General features: G+C 38.9%; 1 pseudogene; it reads left to right on the top strand.

The window, feature by feature from the left end:
* The first annotated feature begins 10,427 nt into the window (after positions 1–10,427).
* LOC138930810 (cell division cycle protein 16 homolog pseudogene) overlaps positions 10,428–21,688 on the top strand; it is a 44,727-nt pseudogene continuing 33,466 nt past the window's right edge.

Raw genomic sequence — 21,688 nt, 5'->3', positions numbered from 1 at the left:
ATAAAATGATGTATCCTCTATGGGAAACATTATGGCATTCCCTCAAAAGATTGAACATAGAATTTTCATATGATCTAGAAGGTCTGCTTCTGAGAATATACCTAAAATAATTAAATCAGTATCTCAGAGATTTTCATATACCCCTGTTTATAGCAGTGTTATTCACAGTACCTAAAAGGTGAAAACTAACATGTGTCCATTGACAAATGAGTGGATAAACCAAATGTGGGATATTCATGCATTTGGAATATTATTCAGCCTTAAAAAGGAAGAGAATTCTAACATTTGGTACAGCATAGATGAACCTTGAGGTCGTTATGCTAAGTGAAATAGTCAGTCACAAAATACAAAAAGTATACAAAAGTATACAGACACAAAAATTATCACAAATACTGTGTGTCCCACTTATATGGGACACATAGAGCAGTCAAATTCATAGAAATAGAAAGCAGACTGGTTGTTGTTGCCAGGTACTAGGGAAGGAGGCCATAGGAAATTATTGTTTAAGGGAAATAGAGTTTCAGTTTTGCAAGATGAACTTGTCTGGAGATTGGTTGCAAACAACGTGAATGTATTTAACAGTACTGGACTGTGAAGTTAAATATTACTGTGATGGTAAACTTTGCATAGTGTTTATTTTATCACAATTAGAAAAACTGGCTTTTGGCCTTATTAATCAAGTCTGCTTTTAATGTTTTATATTTCTTAATTTCTGCTTTTATTTGTTGGAGAAGGAAATGGCAACCCACTCCAGTACTCTTGCCTGGAGAATCCCATGGATGGAGGAACCTGGTAGGCTGTGATCCATGGGGTGGCAAAGAGTCTGACACGACTGAGTGACTTTGCTTTCACTTTTCACTTTCATGCATTGGAGAAGGAAATGGCAACCCACTCCAGTATTCTTCCCAGGGATGGGGGAGCCTGGTGGGGTGCCATCTAATGGGGTCGCACAGAGTCGGACACGACTGAAGCGACTTAGCAGCTTTTATTTCTTGTAAGTCTTCCCTTTTGTTTTATTTAGTCAATTTCATTCTTTTTATTAGCCTTTGGAGTAAAAGTGGAGGCATGTTAATGTCTCTCAACATAATTGTGGAAAAATGTCAGATTTTTATTTCCAGAATTTTTGCTATATCAATTTTTTAAATGCTGCTAGATTCAAAAAGTTTTCCAGATGTTATATCTTTTACACAGATTGAATATTTTCTCAATGTTAAAAATTGTCCTATAACCTTTTTAGTCCAATTTAATTCTTTTGAATATGAATTTTCTTCTGTGTTAATATCATTACAACTGTTTTTTTTCCCCAGATCTTTGACTAGGATATCCATTTTTTCTTTCTGTCCAATAAGTTTTAATCATTCTCCGTTGGATAGAGAATGCCTCTTATCAATAAAGCATACCTGGATTTTCTTTTCAATTGATGCTGAAAACCACTATTTTGTAATAATGAAATTTAACATACCCATATTTACTGTTATTATTAGTTTGTTTGATTTTATTCCTGGCATGTAATTTTATGTTGTCTGTTTACCATGCTTTTATTGTTTTGTTTTCTCTATCCTAACAGCTTGACACTTGTTAGATTGATCAAAATTTCTTGGTTTCATTTTTCTTTATATTTCTGTTTTCTAATACTTGAAAAATTTTATGCATATTTAAACTTCTACTTTTCAATACACCTTTAGATCTAATTAATACTTTATGTTCCTTCAAAAAATAAAAGGAAGTTTATTACTTTCTCCCATTCCCCTAAAATCCCCTGTGTAGTCATCATCTGGGTTTTTACTGTATATTGTTATCAGCTTTCTATATAATGTAAATACATTTAGTTAGATGTTACCAGAAATTATACTGTATTCTTTGCTCATCACTCATGTGTCTGGTATCATCCCCTTCTTACCTTCATCTCTTCCTTCTCTCCTTTATTGTTTTTTGTTTCGTTAAAACCGATTATCAAATATTTCTTTCAGAGAAGGTCTTAAGGCAGTAAACCTTCTGATTTCTTTTTGTCTAAACTGTCTTGAGTTTACTTTCACATTTGAATGGGAACTTGCTTAGATATTGATTTTTAGGTTCAAAATCACTGTCATGCAGAAATATCAATGATAAGCCCGATGCCAGTGTGATTTTAGTTTTCCTCCCCTGGGAGCTTTTCAGATTTAGAGGTCTGAAATATAACCAGGGTGTGTCCAGATGTGGGGTAAGTGTTCTCTTTTCATTCACCCTGTGTGATACTCAGTGGATTCTTTCACACTGAAGTGTTCTGTGTTTCCTCCACACTGGGGGCTTTTCCTAGCCTAGCTCTCTGCTTAGTATTATTACCTCTTATTAGTACTCTTGCCTGGAAAATCCCATGGACAGAGGAGCCTGGTAGGCCACAGTCCGTGGGGTTGCTAAGAGTCAGACATGACTGAGCGACTTCACTTTCTTATCCATTCACTTGGTTGTTGTTCTTAATTCCATTTAGTGGTTGTCATAATTTATATCACAGAACTTTTCCCCCGACTGTTCCATGTCTTGTCATTTTATCTACATTCTGAAAGATTCCCTCAATTTTATCTTCTAGATCATGAATTTATGATTTCCTTGTTTCTATTTTGTTATTTAGCCCTTCTATTAAATGACACATTCACCAGTCATAGTTTTAATTTTTAAATCCTTTCTCTCATTGGATTGCTTTTCTTTGTAGAAGCCTTTTCTTGTTGAATAGATGAAATCTCCTTTCATAGCCAAAGTATATATATGTCTCCTTTGTTCCCTAAATGATTTACTTCCTATAGAGTCAATTGTATACCTTTATCCATGTTATTCACCTTAGTCCTTTTTTTCATCTTCCTTGTCTTCCTGACATCAGATGATTCACTTCATTTTGAATGAAGATTTGCACTGATTAGTCTAGATTTGGGCAGTTCGACTGGGTCAACACTATTCTCCCCCAAGTTACAGCAGTGGGCTGGCTGAGGCTCTGGGTAAGTTGGATGTGACAACTGACAGGCTTCTCCCTGGAGTAGGTGGCCTTAGAGGCCTCTGTGATCCATTGCCAGCAAGTAATTCTCTGCACTACTGGTGGAGGATTCTAGAGTAACTCCCTCTGAGGCAATGCTTCTCCCTGCACCCATACCCATATACCACACCATGCACATTCACACATGCATGAGCACATGAGTGTGATCCCTATGGAGATCCCTAACTAACGTAAGCTCTTCTCTGTTTCCCTGTCAGATTCCCATATTTTGCAAGAAGCTTTTTCCAGTCTGGTACTTTCTTTTTGGTTTTAGTGTGGGGGCCAATGTCACTGTGTGTATATGTAGCTATGGAGAGTGTTGGGAAAGAATGTTTCTTGAAAAGACACAGTTAACTTGAGAAGTTTCCCAGGAATCCCTCAGGTTCTTTGTCTTTGTTTTATCTGTTCCTCAGTTCAGTTCAGTTCAGTTCAGTCGTTCAGTCATGTCCGATTCTTTGTGACCCCATGAATCACAGCACGCCAGGACTCCCTGTCCATCACTAACTCCCAGAGTTCACTCAGACTCACGTCCATCGAGTCCGTGAAGCCATCCAGCCATCTCATCCTTGGTCATCCCCTTCTCCTCCTGCCCCCAATCCCTCCCAGCATCAGAGTCGTTTCCAATGAGTCAACTCTTTGCATGAGGTGGCCAAAGTACTGGAGCTTCACCTTTACCATCATTGCTTCCAAAGAAATCCCAGGGCAGATCTCCTTCAGAATGGACTGGTTGGATCTCCTTGCAGTCCAAGGGACTCTCAAGAGTCTTCTCCAACACCACAGTTCAAAAGCATCAATTCTTCGATCCTCAGCCTTCTTCACAGTCCAACTCTCACATCCATACATGACTACTGGGAAAACCATAGCGTTGACTAGACGGACCTTAGTCGGCAAAGTGATTTCTCTGCTTTTAAATATACTATCTAGGTTGGTCATAACTTTTCTTCCAAGGAGTAAGCATCTTTTAATTTCATGGCTGCAGTCACCATCTGCAGTGATTTTGGAACCCAAAAAAATAAAGTCTGACACTGTTTCCACTGTTTCCCCATCTATTTGCCATGAAGTGATGGGACCAGATGCCATGATCTTCGTTTTCTGAATCTTGAGATTTAAGCCAACTTTTTCGTCTCCTCTTTCACTTTCATCAAGAGGCTTTTAGCTCCTCTTCACTTTCTACCATAAGGGTGATGTCATCTGCATATCTGAGGTTATTGATATTTCTCCCAGCAATCTTGATTCCAGCTTGTATTTCTTCCATTCCAGCATTTCTCATGATGTACTCTGAATATAAGTTAAACGAGCAGGTTGACAATATACAACCTTAAGGTACTCCTTTTCCTATTTGGAACCAGTTTGTTGTTCCATGGCCAGTTCTAACTGTTGCTTCCTAAGCTGCATACAGATTTCTCAAGAGGCAGGTTAGGTGGTCTGGTATTCCCATCTCTTTCAGAATTTTCTACAGTTTATTGTGATCCACACAGTCAAAGGCTTTGGCATAGTCAATAAAGCAGAAATAGATGTTTTTCTGGAACTCTCTTGCTCTCTGCATGATCCAGCGGATGTTGGCAATTTGATCTCTGGTTCCTCTGCCTTTTCTAAAACCAGATGGAACATCAGGGAGTTCACGGTTCACATATTGCTGAAGCCTGGCTTGGAGAATTTTGAGCATTACTTTACTAGCATGTGAGATGAGTGCAATTGTGTGGTAGTTTGAGCATTCTTTGGCATTGCCTTTCTTTGGGATTGGAATGAAAACTGACCTTTTCCAGTCCTGTGGCCACTGCTGAGTTTTCCAAATTTGTTGGCATATTGAGTGCAGCACTTTCACAGCATCCTCTTTCTGGATTTGTAACAGCTCAACTGGAATTCCATCACCTCCACTAGCTTCCACTAACGACAGAATGATCTCTGTTCATCTCCAAGGCAAACCATTCAATATCACAGTAATCCAAGTCTATGCCCCAACCAGCAACACTGAAGAAACTGAAGTTGAATGTTTCTATGAAGACCTACAAGATCTTTTAGAACTAACACCCAAAAAATATGTCCTTTTCATTATAGGGGACTGGAATGTAAAAGTAGGAAGTCAAGAAACACCTGGAGTAACAGGCAAATTTGGCCTTGGAATGAGGAATGAAGCAGGGTAAAGACTAATAGAGTTTTGACAAGAAAATGCACTGGTGATAGCAAACACCCTCTTCCAACAACACAAGAGAAGACTCTACACATGGACATCACCAGATGGTCAACACCGAAATCAGATTGATTATATTCTATGCAGCCAAAGATGAAAAAGCTCTATATAGTCAACAAAAACAAGACCAAGAGCTGACTGTGGCTCAGATCATGAACTCCTTATTGCCAAATTCAGACTCAAATTGAAGAAAATAGCAAAAACTGCTAGACCATTCAGGTATGACCTAAATCAAGTCCATTATGATTATACAGTGGAAGTGAGAAATAGATTTAAGGGCCTAGATCTGATAGATAGAGTGCCTGATGAACTATGGAATGAAGTTCGTGATATTGTACAGGAGACAGGGATCAAGACCATCCCCATGGAAAAGAAATGCAAAAAAGCAAAATGGCTGTCTGGGGAGGCCTTACAAATAGCTGTGAAAAGAAGAGAGGCAAAAAGCAAAGGAGAAAAGGAAAGATATAAGCATCTGAATGCAGAGTTCCAAAGAATAGCAAGAAGAGATAAGAAAGCCTTCTTCAGCGATCAATGCAAAGAAATGGAGGAAAACAACAGAATGGGAAAGACTAGAGATATCTTTAAGAAAATTAGAGATACCAAGGGAACATTTCATGCAAAGTTTGGCTCGATAAAGGACAGAAATGGTCTGGACCTAACAGAAGCAGAAGATATTAAGAAGAGGTGGCAATAATACATGGAAGAACTGTACAAAAAAGATCTTCTCAGCCCAGATAATCATGAAGATGTGATCATTAATCTAGAGCCAGATATCTTGGAATGTGAAGTCAAGTGGGCCTTAGAAAGCATCTCTGTTCTTAGAGTTTCTGTAATTCTGTCATCACCTTAGACAGTTGTTTGTTCCTTTCTGTTCTTTAGGCTGTGTTTTCTCTTATTTCTGTATTTCAGTCCAATTGCATCTACTTTGAGAAGCAATTTGGTCCTTGGTTGCAATTCTTCTGTCATTTAGTGCCATTGTGGGTATGTGTGCCATTGGTGTTGGGGGTGGTGAGACGTGTATAACACTTATTTGTAACAGCTCTGTCAGTTTTAACAATTTGAGCAGAAGTTCAAGTATATTGTGTCATGAGTTGAAGAATGATAGCCAATCATGCCTCAGGATCTCTTCTAGGCATTGTGCTAAGTACATCATGTACATTTTTTCAAATACTTGAACACTATTAGAACACAAAATCCATGGGGATAGGGATTGTAGGATTTCTTGACCACTGTTATATTCCTAATGCCTAGCACATTACCAACCCAGCACATAGTAACTGCTCAATAGATATTTGTTGAAGGAAAACCCTACCAGGTAAATAATAACTTTACTAAAATTAGGAGATGATGAAACCTAAGCTCAGACAGCTTTATTAAACTTCTCTAGGCTGTAAACATTCAGAAAATGAAGATCATGGCATCTGGTCCCATCACTTCATGGGAAATAGATGGGGAAACAGTGGAAACAGTGTCAGACTTTATATTTGGGGGCTCCAAAATCACTGCAGATGGTGACTGCAGCCATGAAATTAAAAGACACTTACTCCTTGGAAGGAAAGTTATGACCAACCTAGATAACATATTGAAAAGCAGAGACATTACTTTGCCAACAAAGGTCCGTCTAGTCAAGGCTATGGTTTTTCCAGTGGTCATGTATGGATGTGAGGGTTGGACTGTGAAGAAAGCAAAGTGCTGAAGAATTGATGCGTTTGAACTGTGTAGTGTTGGAGATGACTCTTGAGAGTCCCTTGGACTGCAAGGAGATCCAACCAGTCCATTCTGAAGGAGATCAGCCCTGAGATTTTTTTTGGAAGGAAAGCTGAAACTCCAGTACTTTGGCCACCTCATGCGAAGAGTTGACTCATTGGAAAAGACTCTGATTCTGGGAGGGATTGTGGGCAGGAGGAAAAGGGGACGACAGAGGATGAGATGGCTGGATGGCATCATGGACTCAATGGAGGTGAGTCTGAGTGAACTCCGGGAGTTGACGATGGACAGGGAGGCCTGGCGTCCTGAGATTCATGGGGTCACAAAGAGTCGGACATGACTGAGTGACTGAACTGAACTGAACTGAGGCTGTAAATACTGGAGAGAGGATGCAAACAGATCCATATGTCCTAAGCTTACTCTTACATCTGGCAATAGTCTTCTAAGCGGTTCTTTTAAGTGAAAGTCTAGAAAGGAGATATGAATAATTGTTCTAGATCTGACTTGAGTTCTATTTTTCTCTTTATAATGAAGTTGCAGATCAAGATTTGCCCTTGTGTGTTCAGCAAAACAAGAATCTTTTCTCTGGGGCATACAGATTTTAAATGGGAGAAATATGACCGTCGAGAAGTTCATATTCATAAGGCCTGAAAGTTTTAATTTATCACAGATTCAAAGTGATCCCACAATGTGACATGATCCATACATAAACTCAGTTTACTTTAGGGAAAATATATGGAAATATGATGCCCAGTCCAAGTCTTACTGTATTCTGTGCTCATTAGCTCTCCTGTGGAGAATTCTGTTTATCTCTGGGACATTAACAAACCATGTCACATGTGGCATAGGGAAGGACCAGCTGCATTTAATATCTGACCATGCTTGTGTTTCCAGGTTATCCTTCTATGTTTGCACCCACGAATGCTGCCTTCATCGAGGACCTCATTATCCTCTCCTTTTGCAACAATCCAAAGACTTTTCCCTGTGTCTACAGTCTTACCACTTCAGATCTATCCTCCACACAGCAGTTAGAGTGATCTTTCAAAAAGAAAAATCAGATCTTATTTTGCCTCTTATTAAATTCTGTTAATGATTCCCTGGGAGTCTAAAGATTAAAATAACATTAGAAGGGATTACCTGTATGATCTGAGCCCTTTTACAATCTTTGGCTTTGTTTCCCATCACTTTCTTCCTTCACATCAGGGAAGGAGGTGATGCCGAAGTACGATTGAGGTAATGTAATGAACCAAGACCATGTAGTATAGACATTCAGTCTGAACACTTTATATTCTCTAAGTCTATGCTTTCCTTCATTATATGGATAAATGTTATCTGGTGCTATGGCTATTATGGTCTAGGTCTCAGAACCCAGTTGGATAAATACAATCAATATGATCATTTACAAATGCTTACTCATCAAGAACAGCACAACTGTATTCCAGAAAACAAAGATCTTAATTTTCTCATTTTTTTGCTAAGTTACAGACATATTGGAGTTAATTGGCATATGGCTCTAAAATCTAGAGAAGTCAAAAGGTTGTGGTTGTACAAGGTTTACCAGCAGTTGAGGGAAAGGAGGTCAGGTAAGGCAAATGGTGCCTGTGTAGACCAGGTGGTTCAAGAGCCTTATAATTGTCAGCACAGGACTGTTCAGTCACTCATTCCAAGAGCAAACCTCTGAGTGTGTACTTTGGTTTGATTCATGTGTTATGTGAGTTTCCTTGTCTCTTCTCTAGTGTACTGTAGTCAGGAGGATTCCAGAATCTTTCAGATGAATTTCATTCCTCACTAAGCAAAGAACAGTTAAACCTTCTCCATCATCTAGTCATTCATTCCCTTGCAATTTACTAGGAGCCTGCCATATGACATAGGTGCTGGTTAGTCGGAGTGTTAATTTCTATTTAAAAACAAACCTAAAATCTGGATGATTTAACCTTTTAAAAGTTTAATTTTTGTTCTGATCATAGTCCTATATGGGTTGATAGAAGAGACTTTTCCCCATGCAGTCATTCAGGGCACTGGGCTCCTTTCATCTGTTTTTTTTTTTTTTTTTTTTTCCCTTGAATCTTGAATGTCACCTACTTCTTGGTCCTTGGAGGCCTCTCTCATTCAGTGAGCAGATAGATAATGAGAAAGATTTGAGCCAAACCTGGAAGGGGCTCATTTCACTTCTACTCATATCCCTTTAGCTAAACTAGTCATATGGCTTCTCCTAAATATAAGGGACCCTGAGAGATGCAGACTTCCTATGGATCTAAGAAGAAGTGGAGGAGACCAATATTGGGCATCGCCAGTAGTGTTTATGGATGGGGCTTATAGACCTTTAGCTTTATAGCCATATGCCAAGAAGTTGAGATCTTAAAATATGACAGCAAAGGGAGTATAATGGAAAAACACAGGGTGAGGGCAAGATAAGCATCATTAGGGAACTACTGAGAAAGTATCTTTCTTGAAATAGAGTGGGAGAAAAGTAGAGCCAAATGTAGAAGTGTTATTATTTTCCTTGGATTTCTAAATAACTAGACAAAGGTATCTGTCATTCATAATTTCTGATGGCCACTTAGCTGACCTAAAACTAAGAATGCTGAAAGAAATAAGTCATTTCACAAGTCAGTTCCTTATTGGCAGTGCAACACTCTTTGCCAGATCCTCAGCTATGTGGCCTCCAAGGACACAGAGATATATGAAACCAGTCCCTGTCCTAACATCATTCCCAGCCCAATGAGATGGCTATGTGGGGTGGGGAGCAAGGAGGAAGTGAGGAAGCCATCATCCCTACTCAGGGGCTGTGGACAGTAAAGAGCATGGCATTGGAGCCTTTACCATGTATGGGGCTATGACAGGTCAAGGTGGGTTCCAAGGACAATTGAAGCAGAAAAGCACTGGGAAAGACACAGGAAGATGATGCTGTATAGCATGTATCAGGCATTTCTCAAGATCTGGTGGCTTATTTCAACAAACCTCAATGGTCCTGAAAAATACCTTAGAAAACAACTGTTTATCCTGTGGTTTAAAATAGCCACATCTATATAGATATCTATAACTGCTGAGAAAGACCATTATGTATGAAATTGTGCTGGGCATTTTTGATATTTTTTGTTTCCTACTGAGCAAGAATTGTTTTCTCATGTAAATATCAGAATAGCAGACATATTGGCAGCATATTTATGCTAGTTAATATTTCTTCATTTTTATTTAACTGTAGGTAACATTCACAAACTTTCAGGCCCTGTTCTAAGCACTTTACACATATTCACCTATTTAATTCTCATAACAACCCTAGGAGGTAAGTACTATCATGTTCTGCATTTTACATATGAGGAAACTGAGGCCCAGAACATGGAGGAAACTGTTCCATACCACACAGCCATTAAGTGGCCTGCCAAGGCTTTAGGCACCAAGCAAACCAAAGCTCCTGAGTCTGGGCTATTTTCAACCATTAAGTCATATCCAACAACACAGAACGAGATTTATTTTGTGATACTAGCCACCTTGGGGTTCCCAGAAAGATGATTTACTTCAAGGATGAACATAGGTGAGCAAGGTGTCCAGCTCAAAAGTATGACCTCAGTGGAGGCCATGAAGGTTAGTTCTGTGGAAGGGACTGGACCAGGGGGAGCTGTGAGAACAGTGTGGTCACAACCCGCTGAGCTGCCAGGAAGGGCTGTGGCAGAGAAAGGAGACAGAGCTACAAATCAGACTGTGCACAGCAAAAGCAGCAGGCTCTGGCAGCAGGTGGCGACGAGAGCGAAAGAGAGGGATGACTTTCCAGCAGCGTCCATCTGTCGTCTTGTCACTTGTCTGCCAGTTGAATTGAGCTGAGTGGCTTCTGAAAGCAAACTGCCCTTCACCTTACAGCGGGCTGTCGATAAACAGTAATAGTACTTACAAGCGAAGAAGAGAATTGGTTCTGGAAGGAGAGAGGGCAGAGAATGTCCTGTTAAGAAACTCTCAAGACACAGACTGGCCACCATCATGTGCCCCACGAGGGCCAAAGCCTCCTTACTCAGGATGAATCCTGCCCTCCTGTGGCTTCTCAATGCGAACATGCTCAGAGGAGACAGAGAGGATGGGGATGGGGCCCAGCAAGCCTCCCCTTAGAGCAACCCCCACGGATGCCCCAGGTATGGGCCCTGGGTGCCCCAACAGCCTTGCAGATGAGTTGGGTGCTAAAATGAACAGTAACTATTTGAAGATTAGTAGCTTGTATCACTTCAACCCATTGGGCTCTATTTTCAATGATAGTGGGTTCTATTTGTGTGTATACTTCTTTCATTTGGTCTTCCTTTGACCAGAGTGCCTTCTCTTCCAAGAGAAGCATCTTTGTGGAGGGAGTCTTAGCCTGGTGGCTAGGACAAAGAAGTTGAGTTCCTCCCTCCCTCACCTTTTCAAAGCCAGCTTGTTAGCCTTCAGCAAATCGTGAAACTTTCTTGGCCTCTCTGCTCTACTGTCTGTTGCCCCAAAGCATGCTGGGTTTCCACAGTGCAAGACCTGCTTAAGTACAAAGAGTCAAGATGTGAAGTCTCTGAGCCTGTCCAGTGCTTCCTGCAGGCCCTCAACACTGCCCTTAAGTGATTAGTTCAGAAGGGTGTGCAGACTAACAGTAACTTTTAGAGCCTTCAGGTGAGTGACAAGGCATTCCATCCCAGTTCTGCATGTGCTCCTGTTCATAGGGCTTGACACGGAGCTGCAGAACTGTGCTTTAGCTGTTGCAGCAGTTGCACATCCCTGGGAACACATTCCTTCCCGTTGATTCACACCCAGCACACAGCTTTGTTAAATTACTCCTCTGATCCATCCCAGTGACTTGCTATTTTAATTTTTTTTCTCAAGGACTATAAGTTGCTTGACAAGAACTGCATTTGCAATTTAGATAGGAAATTACTTTCTCGACTCAGTTACTTTACCCCATCTTTTAAAAAAATTGAGATATAATTGACAAATACATTGTATAAGTTTAAGGTGCTGAGTTGATGCGTTTATATATTGCAATGTGATGACTGCCGTAGAATGAGCTTCCACCTCCATCTCATAATTATCATTTCATTTTACCCCATCTTAAACCAACGAAGGACTTGTTTTTAGATAAGAATTCATGGGAGCATTAAAGATGGCTACAGCATAACCACAAGTCATGAAGTGTTGACAGGTACATGGGGTAATTGATTTCGGTCTATTTTAAAGGTCATCACATCTTCCTTCCTGCTTCCTGTCCCCGGGTTGAAGCCTGTAAACTAATGGGCAACTTTGCTTTTACCAGGTTTCCTTAATCCCCAGGCCAGATGTGTTAAACCTCCCCCAGGTTTCTCTTAACAAAGTGACAGCAGGTTTTAATCTTCCTGTACACACTGCAGCAGCTGTGCAAACATTTCATTAACAAAAGAAAAGTGGGAAGCATTAAACCTGTGGGTAACTTGTGCCTAGCATTTGATATCAGTAAACTTTAAGATGCCCCAAAGTAAGGATAAATCTGTACGCCTTAAATTTTACTTTATGTCAAAAGCTTGACTAGTCATAACAAAGGAATTAAACTCCATCTAGAGAATTAAAAAATGTAAGAAGAATCTCTGAATTAGTATTCAGTGACACAATTCTCTAAAAGCATATGTGGCAGAAATAATAAAACAAGGCAACTTCCAAATATTCACATTCTGAATGGGGAATCTATAAAATCTGAGGCAGGCAAGTCTTTTAAATGAAAAATTGTTTAGTATAATATTTATGTGTTGTCCTTCATATGTTTTTGGAATTATGTCGACATTTGTTCTCAAGATACAAAATTGTTCAAATATAACTGGAAAGTCAACCCTGGGACTTTGATTTTTCTTGGTTTATTACCATTAAAATGATTTATTATGCTTATTTCATAGTTCTCCTCCCTGAGAATTTTTAACGTATTGCTGATATTTTATTAGAGAATTTTCTATATCAAAGACTCTATCTATGGATTCTGGATTTTGTACTTACTGGTGTAAAAAGTAAGGACGGATCTCTACTGCCTTCCTAGCTCATTTTTTGTCTGAACATAATTCATAGTATGTACAAACAGAAATATTTATCACCTACCTTTTATCAGAAAGCATTCAGGCGACTATACTTTTAGATGTACACCCCTTCCTCCATGCAGTCCTCCCTAATGCAATAGTAGAAAATCATTTCCCGCAAACCTTCAACAAGGCTTTATTATATGTCTCTTATAGTATTTATTATATGTTGTTGTTGTCTAGTTGCTAAGTCATGTCTGACTCTTTTGTGACCCCATGAACTGTAGCCTGCCAGGCTCCTCTTTCTATGGGATTACCTAGGCAAGAATAATGGAGTGAGTTGCCATTTCCCTCTCCAGGGGATCTTCCCGACCCAGGGATTGAACCTGCATGTCCTGGATTGGCAGGGAAATTCTTTACCACTGAGCCACCTGGGAAGCCTATTCATCATATAGTTCATTGTATTATAGTTCATTGAGTATGTGTTAATCTTCCTACTCTACAGTGAGCTCCTTGAGGTCAGGTACTAAGGCTTAACTAAAGTTTTTCTACCCATAATGAGGACTTGGCCACCAACATCTGCTGAATGAAGCTCTTGGGTGGGACATAATACTTATGGGGGCATCTTATTTTTCTCCTGTTCAGCTATTTGCTTCAGTGATCAGACACTTTTATCTTTTATCCCCAGTTATGTGCTGAGTCTGGAGAGGGTTATGGGGCTGAGGTGAAAAAGAGGCAATAGACGTTTCAAGGAGGAAATTTGCCAATCAACAATAAACATTATCTGGCATTTTTAATAAAAATAATCTTATAATTATTTTGAATGAAATGAATTTATATGACATCTAAAATTTCCATCATAAGAAGAGTCCTTTAACTCTAAACAAAAAGGCTTAATTTCAGAAATTCTTCATTCCTCTTCTTATAGGTGATATTGATTTTTATTTAGAGGTGGTTGACTAAGCCTGTGTCTGGAGAATTTGTCACCAGGGAAACTGTATAGCTCTTATGATTACAAAGCTTTTCAAACCTTTGTCTTTAGGAATAACCTGGGATCCTTGCATTCTCCAGGGACTTTGGACCAGAGATTTTGGTTTTGGAGGTCTGGAACTGGGCCCAGGAAAGTGATTTTGACAACTCCCTTCTCATCTTCAATATGCACACGCTCAACACCAGCAAAACAAGGGGTTCTGATATAAGTAGTCCACAGATAACACAGAGAAACCTTGTCTTAGGCCTTCCTAGCCTACTGCCCACCTACTAGTTCATTTTCAAAGTCAATGTAAGTACTGAGCACTAATACAATATAAGTACAGAGTATGAATATAAAGTATCAATACTAATAGTACTATTAGAAAGTGCTATTAGGACTATAAAATACTTAATACTAATTAAGTGCTAATATAAAGTACCAAGTGCTAATATAAGTCAATGTTAGTTCTTGGGGTAGAGTGGGGAGGGGACATCTCGGAAAAGGTGACATTTGAGCTAGGCCCTGAAGAGTGAAGACAGAAATTCAGGAAGACTTTCCAGAAAGAAGGAACAGAGAACTAGAAGGTTTGGGTATCCAAAGGAGCACTTACTTTCCAGAAAGAAGGAACAGAGAACTAGAAGGTCTGGGGATTCAAAGGAGCACTTACAGCCAAGGAAGAGCAAGCAGGCTGGTATGATTCCAGTTAAGGTCATAGGGAGGGCAGTAAGAGTACCAGCTCTATTAGTGGCTGGCTGAAGGACCTTGGAAAGATACCTTAATTCCCTCCCCTGGAAGATGATGTAAGAATGTAAAGAAGATTACATCTCCCCTGTAAGAATGAAAGAAGATATATATGAAGCACATCACATTCTCCTGGCTCAAAGTAGGCCTTTAAGAAATGGTAGTTGTTTTTATTAATACTAACCATACAGTTAGAATTTTCTATGAGGAAGATGATTACATAAGGTAAAAAAAAAAAAAGAGAGAGATGGACTAAAAAATTGTTTTAAATCACATCAATTTATTCATGAATTAGCAAGGGGATTGAGGCACAGTTGAACTAATTTTTAATCTTCCTATTCATTGAACTGCATCTATGGATGACTTAAAATGTGTCCAACACTGAACAATTCTCTCAGTTCTCTTTTCCCTTCTCAATGTATTGACATGGCCAAATGACAACGTTGTTCTATTTCATCAAAGAATAAGACATCTTAATTCTGAAATTCTGGCCCAGTCATAACCCATACACCCCCTACACAAACAAGATCCATTTCTCCAATAATGGAAATTCTCCATGCTGCCCCCTATCTCACAACCAACTTGAAGTAGCATCTGATAATTCAAGAGACTGTATCCAACTACCACACAGCTGTAATTCAAATACATTCTTTCCCACTCAAACATAAAACTGTTAGCTAAAGCAGAAGTCTTAAATATTTGATGTTTATTCTAGCAAAAGAGTTCATTTATTTATTTATTTATTTATTTGTAAGTATTTCAAACAGTGCCCAGCTCTTGGTAAGTGCTGCTGCTGCTGCCAAGTCGCTTCAGTTGTGTCTGACTCTGTGCTACCCCATAGACAGCGGCCCACCAGGCTCCTCCATCCCTGGGATTCTCCAGACAATACTGGAGTGGGTTGACATTTCCTTCTCTACTTGGTAAGTGCTATCTACATATTTAAATAGATAAAATATTTTCAACTTATCAGGAGAGGGATCACGCTAAATGCTCACTCTCTCCTCCCTTTCTTAAGATTGCCCCCAAGAACAACCTGGTTTTTGTGGATTTCTTCTCCTCAACTGATTATTCCAATGTAGATCTCTTAGAGAAGACTTTCCCAGACCAGTGGTGGGAGCTGTGTGCAGTTGGGTGAATTATTGGAGCAGAGAAGGGAAAAAGAAAAGAGCAAGCTGATACATAAAGAATTCAAATTTGATAGCTAGTTTGTAGAAAAGTGTTTGAGAGTCAGAGTTCTAGGATTCAGGAAGACAATGTTAAACTTTATTCATAAAGTCTGTAGTTTCAGTAAATTCAAGAGCCCCTTTGGGCCTGTCCTAATTCCCCTTGGAGCTTTCTCATTGAAAGGTTATTTTCCTCATTCTTCAGAAACTTCTCCAAGAAATTTCTACTTCACTTATTTTTGTGACTCCATACATTTGTGTTTCATTTGTACCTTGTTTTAATTTATGTTTCAATAGGTAATAAATAGCCACCTGTCCTGAGCACTTGTCTCATCATTGAGGCTTGTTGAGTAGGCAGAACTCAGCACCCATGAAATCCCTGATCCTTGCACTTGACACACTCGTAGTCTAATGAAGGAGACAAGACACTGAAGAGTATCAAGACCACTCATTCCAGATACAGTGCAGACACCATGGGGAGGACCTAGACCAGCCTCCAGTTAAAGCTATTCAGCTTAGAGAATGAGAAAAGCCCTTGGCAGAGCACTGACCCACCCACCTCTCCTCATACTTGGAATGTTGTAGCAGCCTTCCTACCATTCTCATGGCTCCTCCGACTCCAATCCATTTTTGGCAGAACTGTAGGTGTATTTGTCAATAAGATATTGGCAAAGAAAAGAAATGGATAAAAATCAAACCAGACAAAGCAGCATATGTGTTAAAATTGTATTATCTTCTGTGACTGTGTCACTGTATACACACACATACACACATGACTTACTTTTTTCATACATTGAGGCAATTTTGAAATGTGTTTATGTGCTTTAATGCATTTCTGGCCATTTCTATTTCTTAGAAAATATTGTTGATAATTTCTATAAATACTGGGAAAGTTTTGCAGTTGTTAAGCAAGTTTCTCTGTTAATAATTTTCGTTCCCTTTTTTGAATTAAAAGAGTTTAAGTCATTTTTGAAGTCATACCAGTTCTGCATATTTTTCAATGTTGCTTGAATTTAAACATTTTTGCCTCCAGCTCTAAATGAATTTTCAGAAAGTAAAGTGGTCAAAAGCAATATTATCAGCCACTAGCTCACTTATTAATAACTTTTGTTAATCTCAAAGTGATCCTAGAGCATCTTTGATATTCACTTTTTGGGTCATAGAAACATTTTTTTACCTATTTAGTATTTTCAGTCCATTATAAGTTGATTTCTATTTTGTATTTCAGCACAGTTAACAGTTTTCATAGCAAAGAAAAATAAAAATAAATCTTCTAGGGGGAAAAGAGGATGAGTACTTTGCTTTTTGGATGGTTTTGAAATAGGCATTATATTAATTTTTTTATTGGAGTATAGTTGATTTATAATGTTGTGTTAGTTTCAGGTATACAGCAAAGTGTATCAGTTATACACATACATATATCCACTCTTTTAAAGATTTTTTTCCCATATAGGTCATTATAGTGTACTGAGTAGAGTTCCCTGTGCTATGCAGTCGGTCTTTATTAGTTATCTATTTTATATATAGTGGTTTGTATATGTGGAGAAGGCAATGACAACTCACTCCAGTACTCTTGCCTGGAAAATCCTATGGACAGAGGAGCCTGGTAGGCTGCAGTCCATGGGGACACTAAGGGTCGGGCACAACTGAGCGATTCAACTTTCACTTTTCACTTTCATGCATTGGAGAAGGAAATGACAACCCACTCCAGTATTCTCGCCTGGAGAATCCCAGGGATGGGGGTGCCTGGTGGGCTGCCATCTCTGGGGTCGCACAGAGTCAGACACGACTGAAGCGACTTAGCAGCAGCAGCAGCAGTGAATAAAAGATAACGTAGACAAGGTATGCTAAATATTGACTCAGCTACTACCTGGAAGTGCTCATTTTGCTGGCAATTCACTGTGTCAGCTTACCTACCATTTCAACCAGTTGTTTTGAAACAAAATCTATTTTCTATCTACTGTCCCCAGAGTTCACCACTTAAAACCTCCTGTCACCAAGACTATTTCTTTCTCAAAAAGATCCTCTACTTTACTATCAAGATACATTGCACATTTCTTAGCAGAGAGCATTAACAGCATAAAAATACTTAATTACTTTTGTTGCACATAAGAATAATAATATTTTGTAGTGTGCTTAATATGTGTTAGACACTGTACTTTTTTCATGGAGGGCTTTTCATGGATTATGTCAGATAGTCCCACAAGATGTGTCAGGTGCTATTGTTATCTCCTTTTTCCAGATCAGAAAATGAAAACTCAGAGAGGTCAATAACCACCCCAAGGATACCTTGAATTTGAACTCACCTCTGCTGAACTCTCATGTTCTTTTCTTTTCTACATTGTTTTCTTTTCTACTATAACATTGTTTTCTTTTCTACTATATATCATTTGTCATATTTCTACAGTTCTAAAGCCTAGCTCTTCAAGTTAATTTTAAACTATTTACATTTTTATCTTGCTAAAAATACATAAAATTTACCCTTTTATCCATTTCTAAGTATACAGTTCAGTGGCATTAAGTAATTTATAATGTTGCACAGCCATCACCATTATCTATTACTAAAACTTTTTTGTTATCCCCCAAAGAAATGTTCTACCCGTTGAACAATAGCCCCCATCCCCCCTTACTCACAATCCCTGGTCACCTCTCTTTTACTTTCTCTCTCTGTAAATTTGCCTATTCTAGGTACCTCATATAAGTAGAATCATATAATATTTGTCCTTGTATGTCTGGCTTATTTCATGTAGCATAACATTTTCAAGGTTCATGCATGTTGTAACACATACCAAAATTTCCTTCCTTTTAAGGCTGAATAATATTCCATTATGTGTATATATTATATTTCACTTATTCTTTCATCTGTTGATGGGCATTTGTGTTGTTTTTACCTTTTGGATATTATGAATATTGATGTACAAGTGTCTGTTATGTAGTAATTCCATTTTAATTTTTAATATAAATTTATTTTAATTAGAGGTTAATTACTTTACAATCTTGTATTGGTTCTGCCATACATCAACATGAATCCACCACAGGTATACACGTGTTTCCCATCCTGAACCCCCCTCCCTCCTCCCTCCCCTTACCATCCCTCTGGGTCATCTCAGATCACCAGCCCCAAGCATCCAGTATCATGCAGCGAACCTTTGAGGAACCATCATACTATTTTCTTTATTTTGTTTCTATTGAAGTATTAAGTAGCTTATAATATCATATTAATTTCAAATGTACCTCATATTTATTCAATATTTGTATATATTAATCATGCTAAGTCTAGTTACCATCTGTCATCATATAATGCTTTTACAATATTTTTGACATATTCCCTATACTGTATATTACCTCCTTGTGACTTATTTTATAGCTAGAAGTTTGTACCTCTTAATCCCCTTCACCTATTTCACCAGTCCCTGCCCTGCACTGCCCCCCAGCAACCATCACTTTGTTCTTTGCATCTACAACTCTCTGTTTTGTTATATTTGTTCACTTCTTTTGTTTTTGAGATTTCACATGTAAATGAAATTATTTGGTATTTGTATTTATCTGCCTATCATTTCACTTGGTATAATATTCTCTCTAGTTCTACCCATGTTGTCAGAAGTGGCAGGATTCCATTCCTTTTTATGGCTGAGTAGTAGTCCATGCATATATATACCACAGCTTCTTAATCCATTTATCTATCAATGGACATTCAGATTTCTTCCATATCTTGGCTATTGTAACTAATGCTGCAATGAACAATTGGGGTGCAATTATCTTTTTGAATCAGTGCTTTCATTTCTTCAGATAAATACCCAGCGATGGAATTGCTAGATTGTATGGTGGTTCTATTTTTAACTTTTTGAGGAATCTCCATACTGTTTTCCATAGTGGCTATACCAACTCACATTCCCACCAACAGTGTGAGGGTTCTCTTTACTCCACATTGTCTTTTTGATAGCAAGCATTCTGACAGGTGTGAGTTGGTATCTCATTGTGGTTTTAATTTGCATTTCCCTGATAATGAGTGATGTTGAGCATCCTTTCATGTCCCTATTCTACCATAGTCTTTTCTACTGCAGCTGCACCATTTTACATTCCCATCACCAATTCACAAGTGTTCTAATTTTTCCATATCCTCTCCTACATTTGTAATTTTTTGTAATAACCATCTTAATGGGTGTGAAGTGGCATTTCATGTTAGTTCTGATTTGTATTTCTGTAATTACTAGTGGTATTGAGCCTCTTTTCACATGCTTACTGACCACTTGTATTTCTTTGGAGAAGCATGTCTTCATATCATTTGCCTATTATTAAGATGGTTTCTATTTTTTTTGTTGTTGGGTTTTTCTTTTTTTAATACCCTGAACTATGTATAGGGTACTGTGAGAGATAACGAAGACAGTTTTAACCCTTCAGGTGTAGTAGCAGTAAAGCAACTAACACAAATAGGTGAAGGATAAACAGATGAGTATGAGAAGTGCCCAAAGAGGCATTGGCACAGAAGAGGGGACAGGGCATTTCTTTTCAGTGTTTTTAGAAATAATCAGCTAAGCCAGCATGAAATCAGTGGACTGGAGATGAACTTTAAAGGCTGAATGGGATTTCAATAGGCACAGATGAGGACAATTCAGCTATGAGATTCGGCATAATCAAAGCCTGGATGTAGGAGAGCTCCAGTCAGGTTTGTACACTAGCAAGTAGTTCAGTTTGTTCATAGAGATTGACTAAGGCTTTACTGCAGAGGGCCTTGAATGCCAAAATATTGGGTTGGCAAAAAAGTTCACTTGGATTTTTCTGTATGATGGCATGGAAAAACCTGAACTAACTTTTCGGCCAACCCAATCACTGCAGATGGTGACTGCAGCCATGACATTAAAAGACAGTTACTTCTTGGAAGGAAAGTTATGACTAACATAGATAGCATATTAAAAAGCAGAGACATTACTTTGCCAACAAAGGTCCGTCTAGTCAAGGCTATGGTTTTTCCTGTGGTCATGTATGGATGTGAGAGTTGGACTGTGAAGAAAGCTGAGCACTGAAGAATTGATGCTTTTGAACTGTGGTGTTGGAGAAGATTCTTGAGAGTCCCTTGGACTGCAAGGAGGTCCAACAAATCAATGCTAAAGGAGATCAGTCCTGGGTATTCATTGGAAGGACTGATGTTGAAGCTGACACTCCAATACTTTGGCCACCTCATGCAAAGAGTTGACTCATTGGAAAAGGCCCTGATGCTTGGAGGCATTAGGGGCAGGAGGAAAAGGAGACAACAGAGGATGAGATGGCTGGATGGCATCACTGACTCAATGGACGTGAGTTTGAGTGAACTCTAGGAGTTGGTGATGGACAGGGAGGCCTGGTGTGCTGTGATTCATGGGGTCGCAAAGAGTCAGACATGACTGAGTGACTGAACTGAATTGAACTGAACTACTTTCATAAGCAGTAGGGAGCTGGTGGACATTTTTGTAGAAGGAAACAGATCTGAAGAGAGCTGGGTCTTGATTAGTATGCCCTCCATTCTCATGCTTTTGTTGGGCTGGGTGTCACATAGCCTCTAGGATGGACTTTGCACATATTCTTCATCCAAGAGATGATTGATTCTGTTCTAGCACAGAACCCTTGGTACCAGTCCATTTTCTGATGTGTCATTTATCTGAATATGTAGAAAATCAATGGAAATTTTAACAGTCTGATTCTCCATATAATTATTTTGTCAAAGCTACCAATGCTTTTCCAAAATAATGAATGGGTTACCTGAGTGTGTCTTTTATTCCAATGGATTTTGTAGGAACTGCAGCTGTTTAATCAGCGTGTCTTTGCTGGGACAATTACGAAGAAAATGGAGCTATTACAAACAGAACACATGACTCCAAACCAGCCCTCAATCATTTTCTGGCTGCTGATATGAAACCCTAGTTGATTCTAGCTTACATATTCTGTGAT

Source organism: Ovis canadensis, chromosome X, assembly GCF_042477335.2.
Source record: "Ovis canadensis isolate MfBH-ARS-UI-01 breed Bighorn chromosome X, ARS-UI_OviCan_v2, whole genome shotgun sequence".
Lineage (NCBI taxonomy): Eukaryota > Metazoa > Chordata > Mammalia > Artiodactyla > Bovidae > Ovis > Ovis canadensis.
The sequence above is the reverse complement of the archived record's forward strand: the minus strand, read 5'-3'. Positions and strand labels throughout refer to the sequence as shown.